We start from the raw sequence: 7,790 nt of genomic DNA, 5'->3' as shown, positions 1-7,790 counted from the left end.
TGGGCGTAATGCTCTCCATATACGGGTAATATCCTCAAGCGGTGGTGTGACTCTGTCGAAGCGCGGGCAGGAGACCAGGCGTGACATCCCTTAACAAGATGAAAGGAAATTCGACTTAAGACTAGTCAATACAAATGACACCCTAATTTTGAAATTTGATGATGCATGCATGTAGAAAATAAAAATGCCCACGGCTTAATGAATAGTATACATCGCACATCTCTCTCAAGAACAGAAAAAATTCAAATTGGCGCGCAGGCCGACTCAAGGACTGTTGTTGGAGTCGAGTTGGAGGATGGCGTTGAGCTTCTGCAGAATGCATGGTTTTAGTACTACAGGGACCGTGCTACGTAAGGATGGGGGCTCCCGACTCAAGGGTGTCAATTCCTTGAAATCGAGCGGGGATCTTTGGGCGCCTAATCGACGGTCCAACCGTGCGATGTACCCTTACTCGGAACCCCTATCTAACCTGTGTTTCCTAAAATAGGTCGTGGGACGCGACCCGTAGGTACCTGAATCTAGTATGATATGCAATGTGCATGCGAGAAATAAAAATGCGTAAAGTAGATAAGCGGAAAATTGCAGAAAACGGTAAATAAATAAGCAAACAAAGCAAGCGAGAACAAGCCCGAACCCTCTAAGTGTTCCCAGTGGAGTCGCCAAGCTTTGCGCACCCGAATTTCGTCTCGTCGGGGCACGCATGCGCGCGCTTATTCAACGCGGCTTGGGAGTGTCCACCTTCCCAGGGACACGCGACGGACGCACGTGAGAAGGAGTCGCCACTTGCCATTTTACTACCCGAAGGTCGAGGGCCGGCAAGTTACCCAGGTCTAGGGGTACAGGGTACACCTAAAATGCTAAGGCAATGGTCTGTACGGAACCAAAAATTCCGAATTCGGGGGTTCTATTACGTGTGGGCTTATATCCCACACGCCCTTTCGGTACTCTAGCTTGTCTGGGCTTGCCATTTTAATTTAATTACCGCTTAATTAAGTTCCGCTCATCTTATACATTTTGACACCGTAAATTTGAAGAAACACTCTGACCATCCACTCTCCGACCGGGATTTTCATGAATATATGTATAATATAAAACCTTACATTGTTCTCTCAAATAAATAAAAGACAAGCTGTAATGACTAAATCCCGGTCAGTTCGCATTTGGCCATGATTTCGATCATGCTCACCGTACAATTTTGGAAAAGACCGAAAATCAAATTAAATGCGCACTCGGTGTATGGGGGTATTGGACCCCGTGATCTACGGTTATGGGCGTTGGACCCAGCGTGAATCGAGTCTTAAGGGATCAGGCTCGATCCTCATAACAATCAAGTGCAAAAGATGTAACAAGCAAGCTCAAATAAATAATCAATGGGGTTTTATTATCGCCGAATTTACGTGAATTAATTGATTATTAACCGAGATATCTTGACGTACAAATCCTACCTTAAAACAAACAAAAGGGGTGATGGATAGGGTATATAGCATTTGGCATTATTTTAACGGACCCGACAGACGTGATGTCCATAGTCAAGTTTCGAATGTGTGGGTTGTTTTTAGATTATTCTGTATCGTGACAATATGGCTTTTACAGATTAAAAGTATTTTAACCTAAAACCCAAAAACCTAACCCTCTAATTGACTATTGCCCATGTTTGATTTAAGCCGAGTTTGAGATTAATATGTTTTTCATATTTTAACCCGTTCTAAACACAAACCCATACTAGGATTACGGCAGGACAAGAACCGGTAATTATGCCCTTGAATCGGTAAATATGTGTGTGCATGAAAATCAAGATTACGTTGTACGTATCTCGATGCTTTTGAAATTGTGAATTTTGAAAAGGGCCTGACTAACAGTTCTTGAACTGTCGACGCAATTACAAATTATTAATCAATTCGTGCAATCCATTTAAAGAACTCAAGTGATTTAATTTAGCCAAATTTAACGTCTCGATTATCCCGTATGTAGAATTTTAGGTTAATTAAAAACTTGCCGAATGCTTTAGTCTACGGATTTCGGGCCGTCGAGATAGCCATTAGTTGACCGCACGATAAACTCTAATTTCCGACATGGTCACATAATTACAAAAATGAAATATTTAAATGGGGCACATGCATTGTCGGTGGGTGATCCAAGTAGAAAAGGGCCGGATATTTTAGAAAATGTCCAGGGGGACTGAATTGAACGATTTTAAAAGAGCAGGGACTGATTTGAAAATTTTGAAAAAATTGGGGACTGATTTGAAAATTCTAAAAAATTGGGGACTGATCTAAAAATTATAAAAAAAGGGGACTGTGCAAAAAAATTTACTGAAAATGTCCTAGGACTTATTTGAAATGAATTTGAAAATTGGGACTGATCTGAAAACAAAAAAATGGCCACAGGACTAAACTGAAACAACTCAAAAAGTTCCTAGGGATTCTTGAAAAATTATGGGAATTCCAGGGCTGATTGGAAAATAGTAAAATGACTGGGACTTTACTGAAAATAATTTTTGAAATTCGGGGCAGATCTGAAAAGGGTGAAAAATGGCCCCGGGACTAAACTGAAACAACTTGAAAAGTTCTTTGGGATGCTTAGAAAATTCTGAAAAAATCCAAAAACTGATTGGAAAATAGTAAAATGACCGAGACTTGATTGAAAATAATTTTTAGAATTCGGGGCAGATCTGAAAAAAAAATAATATAATAAAATGGTCCCGGGACTAAAATGTGACAAAACAGAAAGTTCATAAAATCGAGTACGGGACAAATCCGATCACCCACGCAACCCAAGAACACTCATTTCACATTATATCCATCAAGCAAGCAATAATATTCAGGAAAGGAGCCCTAATCATGCCACTAAGTCGGGAATTTACCTAATCCGGAAAGCTGAGGGGCTTCTCTGTAAATAGGAAAAAAAAAACCGGACAATCGGGTCGGATCAGATTGGGTAGCTCGCCCGAAGGAGAAACCGCCCGGAAGAGTGCTGGACCGGACTGGAGCGTTGGGCCGAAATGGGCCGAACTTCCGAGCTGGGCCTGCAAAAAAAAACAAACTGGGTCGAGGCCCGTTAGCCAAGGGCGGTCGGGATCGGGCGGCAGCAGCGGCCACGGAGCTGCAGGCGGCGGTTTTCGCCCCTGGACGCCGCGATGAGGGCCGAAATGGACACGGGAGATGGCTCTGGGCACCGCTTGGGCTTCGCCGTTGTCAATCGGGGCCTCACCGGCGTTTAAACAGTCGGAATCGGGGAGAATTTTGGGGTTTTCCGGCGAGGGTTTTCCGATCTCCAAATTCCCCGAAACGAGAGCCAATTTTTCGATTTCTCTCAATGGATCCTCTCCCTCCTTCGCCGAATCGTATTTCTGTCCATTTAATTGCAATTCCTTCCCTTTTTCCGTTGAGAAGTGATGGTGATTGAGGTTGTCCTGAGATTGCGGGCTCTAGTCAAGGAAGCAAAGCCAAAGAAGAGGGGGAAAAAACAAGAAGAAATCTGCAAAAGAAGGTAGGAAGGGATGTGGGAAGGTGCATGGATGGGCCAACTTGGCCACTTGGCCGACCCATCTACCACCTACTCTTTTTTTTATTCATTTATTTTTTTTATTTTTTCGTTAGCTAGTACGGGTGTTTATCCATTGAAATTCAATTTCTCGAGATCCATCAGCATTTTCGAATGAATGTTTTCAAAATTGAGAGATTCGAAAAATAATCGACTTTATGAAGATTCTAATTTGCATTGACGGGGATCAAAACTTGATAAAAATCAACATCGAACCTTTGGCACACGTCGATTGTAATTGCTATATTATTTTCAAAATTCAATGTTTACAATCATATCTCAGGACCTCCCTTTATTCAAAAAAATTTGAGGATCGACATCATACAGAATAAATATTTTTTCAATCTTAAGTATCATTCCAAATTTTGAAAAATCGAAATTGATGCACGTAAGGCCTGAAATTCTCGTCTCTTCAACTGGATATCCGAAAAATAATATGGGATCACCATTGCGTTCAGAAAAATTCAGGAATCGATATTACGCGGAAAATATTTTCCAATCCCGAGTTTTGTTTCAAATTTTGAAAATCAAATTTTACGCTCGTAAGGCCTGAAAACGTCCCGTATAATTTTTTTCCTGAAAAATGTAAAATTAAAGTTAAATTAACGAAATGCCCTGAGTTCAAAAGCCGTGAATGTATCGAGTGATAGTCAAAGGCAACTTCCTTAATAAATGGGAAATATGGCCGGGTCTTCTTTGATGATCCTCGAGCGTCGATGGACCAAAACGGGATACTGACAACTTTTTAGGTCGCTGCTGGGAAATTGAGTGAGTGGTGAATTCAGGGTCCTATATGGGGATTGATCAGACTCAGCATTAGCACTTGCAGATACTGAACCCGTGCTACCCATAAGTTGGGAGGATCGACCTGCATATTTGTGATGTGAGTTACATGGTACGGGTTATGAGAAATGAGTGGATAATACGGATGATGATAATTTGGATGGGGAAAATTGGGAATTTGAAAATTAGGGTTTGGGTTTTGAGAGTTGAAAGTTTGGTGATTTTGGGAATTTGGATTTTGGGGGAGTTCGAATTTTGCATGTAAAGTTCGAAAGCGTTGGTGTTAAATTAATTTGAATCGGCCATTTGTTTTGGGTAAAAGAAGAAGAAGAAGGAGGAGGTAGAGAGTAATTCGGGGTTAAATTGATGTGGGTTGATATTTATATAAGGTTATTTTGTAAGAAAATACATCAATTTGGTCGTTGGAAACAACGATCATTTTTTAAAAATAAAATAAAATCAAAGGGGGAAGTGGCTGTCGCATGGGGCCTATGGCTGTCACGTGGTAACCGCTCACTCGTCCCTCTGCAAAGGTGCTCGTCTCTCTGCAGATAGGCGATTCTCTACGCGCGCTACTGCGTGGAGACAAGTCCAACGGAGAGAGATGCAACGCACGTCTCTCCATACAACCAGCTGACGCCGAGAGACACGGCTATCTCTCCGCTGGAGATGGTCTTATTTTTCCGTTCTAAGAGAGACTTATACACCTAATATAAGTACTGAAAATAAAGCGAAACAACGACGTGCATATAAATTCCCTCAGTGAAGATCTAAGAAGACCTTTTGATTCTAAATCCGCATTTTACGTTAGTGCACTAAAAACCTCTTCCTCAGAACTAATTTAGAAAGCCCAATTGGCTAGTTGGTTAGTTTACCATGTGATAAAGGTTTCCTAATTTTGAATTTTCTTCATTTACGAATATAGGAAATCTTGTTTAGATTTAAAAAAAAGAAAAAAAAAGAATCGAACTATTTAAATCAACTCACATTGATTCAAGAGCTTGCTTTTTCTACAATCTGGACTTATTGCATTATATACTCTCTTTTTTTTTGCTAAATAATGATATACTCCATTTAGCTATAAGAAAAGTGTTGCCAAAACAAGTTGTATCAGCTTTGAGTAGATTAAGCATATTTTGCAAGAGGTTGTGCAACGAAGTGTTACATGTAAAAGAGCTTGAACGGTTAGGGTCACATATAGTTGAAGCCATTTGCCAATTGGAGATGATTTTTCCTCCTTCATTCTACGATATTATGGTGCACCTAATGGAATTGAAGCATTATGTGCGCAATAAAAGGCGTCCGGATGGTTCTATTGTGGAGGGGGTACTTGGCAAAAAAATGCTTAAACTTTTGTTCCAAGTGCTTGAATGAATTTGCTGGCCTTCAGGTTCAAAATCCTTTGAAGATATCGAGCTTGGCGATTTTCTCACAAAATATTGATCCTATAGGAAATGGTGAACCTTTTATCTTGGATGATGATTCGGTAACTTAGACTCATCGATATGTCTTATTTAACTGCAATGACATTCTATCTTATTTGCGGTAAGACACAGAAATTAAATATTTATGATTTCACTCTATCAACTGATTGCTTACTAATTAGAAAGAGTATGCAGGGAACATGAGGAGCTAAGTGGGAATCAAACATGGATTGAAGCACCAGCACATAGCCAAGACTTCGGTTCTTGGTTTCGGGATCGTGTCCAACATGACCAAGTGTCAGAGGATGTTTTATGCTTATCACGACGCCCTAATCCCTTTGCTAGGAGATATAAGGGAATTGAAATTAACGGCTGTAAATTTTGCCCCAAAGTTTATGAGGAATCTAGACAAACTCAAAATAGTGGAATTCTCGGGGTTGCAGAGATATCAGGCTTTGCAAGTGTGAGAGATAAAAATCCAATTTTGGGATATGTTACTTTTTATGGAGTCTTGGATGATATAATTGAGTTAGATTATGAAGATGGTAGAAAGGTAGTATTATTGAAAGGTAATTGGGTTCATCCAAGAGGAATAAGGAATGATGACTTTGGAAATACATTAGTGAATTTGAATCGGTTGACTAGTAAGGATGATCCATTTATGCTACCATCTCAAATAAAGCAAGTATATTATGTGGAGGACCCAACTAATAGAAATTGGCATGGTGTTGCTCACGTGGTGCCTAGGGATTGGCATGATATGGGGGTACATTTGGATCTGCAAGAGATGGAGACAGTTACACTAGTTGATAAGTATGGATCCATATTGGAAGAAATTGAAGTTCCTACGGAAGGAAATGGTAGTTGGGTTAAAAACGATGTGGAGAGATTAACAATAGATGGATCTTTAGATGAAAGAACTCAAAATTCTTGAGATGTATTTTTTGCAATAAGGTATATCCATTGTAAAATAATACGTCTATTCTATTTGAAATTTTAAGAACATGATTTTTTTTTCTTTTTCTGTTACAGGCTAGTACTTCCCACCATAGCCAATTTCAAGATTTACGAAGTAGGTCAACTAAGGTGAAATATCAAGCAAGGATCCTATCAATAATAGGAATGGTAGTGGTTCAGGTATGATCTCAAATTTTCCCACTGGTCTCATGATCTTATCGCTTTTCTCTCCGGTCTCCTATTCCCAATTTTCCCCTCACACTCTTGCCTTCACTCTCAATTCTCTTTCGTGTTCTTTTCTTCCTTTCCAAAGTAAATATGTGAGAGAATTTATTATAAAATTGGAGAAAAGGACAAAAAAATAAATAATTGAGAGAATTTAATATTAAAAATTAATTGTAACAATAGTTAAAAGAAGTATGTGAGATAAATTATTATTAAAATAAAAAATAAAAAAGTAGTGGTTATGTTTTTGAACTGAGGGGAAAAGATAATGGAGTTGAGTGAAGTATAATTTTAATTTGGAAAACAAACAAATAATTAAATCCCCTCTCAACTTTTTTTTTAAAAAATAATATACACCAAATAAAATTATAATTATAATTTACAAAATAAAAATTCTTTCTGATTATTTTTCCTTATAAAAAAATGGTTCAATTACCACATGATTTTGACCGGCGTTGCCCTCTAGTTGTTTCTTCAACTCTTAAATGTATTTTTTAGATCTTCCAGTAATTCCCCTAATATTTTTCATACAATTAATGATTCGACGTTTGAGCATTGTTGAAGTTGAATATATGTATCAACAAGAGTACTGGTGTATTAATGGTAAAAAAATTTAATTGACTTGCACAAAATATGAACAAAACGGCCCTTTAATCCCAAACAAGAACCTTAATTCCATTTGTAGGCATTTGATCTTCCCATGGAACCAAAAAAAAAAGTGTCCACCAAGCAGGAGGAGCCAGTATTTTCTCTCAGCTGGGGCAAAATACATATAAATGCATGTATAATTTTACAATTTATTGCAGTAAAATCATAGAAAGGTACAATTTATGGAAAAATGTATAAAATGAAGCTCAA

This window comes from Punica granatum, chromosome 3, assembly GCF_007655135.1.
Source record: "Punica granatum isolate Tunisia-2019 chromosome 3, ASM765513v2, whole genome shotgun sequence".
Classification (NCBI taxonomy): Eukaryota; Viridiplantae; Streptophyta; class Magnoliopsida; order Myrtales; family Lythraceae; genus Punica; species Punica granatum.
The sequence above is the reverse complement of the archived record's forward strand: the minus strand, read 5'-3'. Positions refer to the sequence as shown.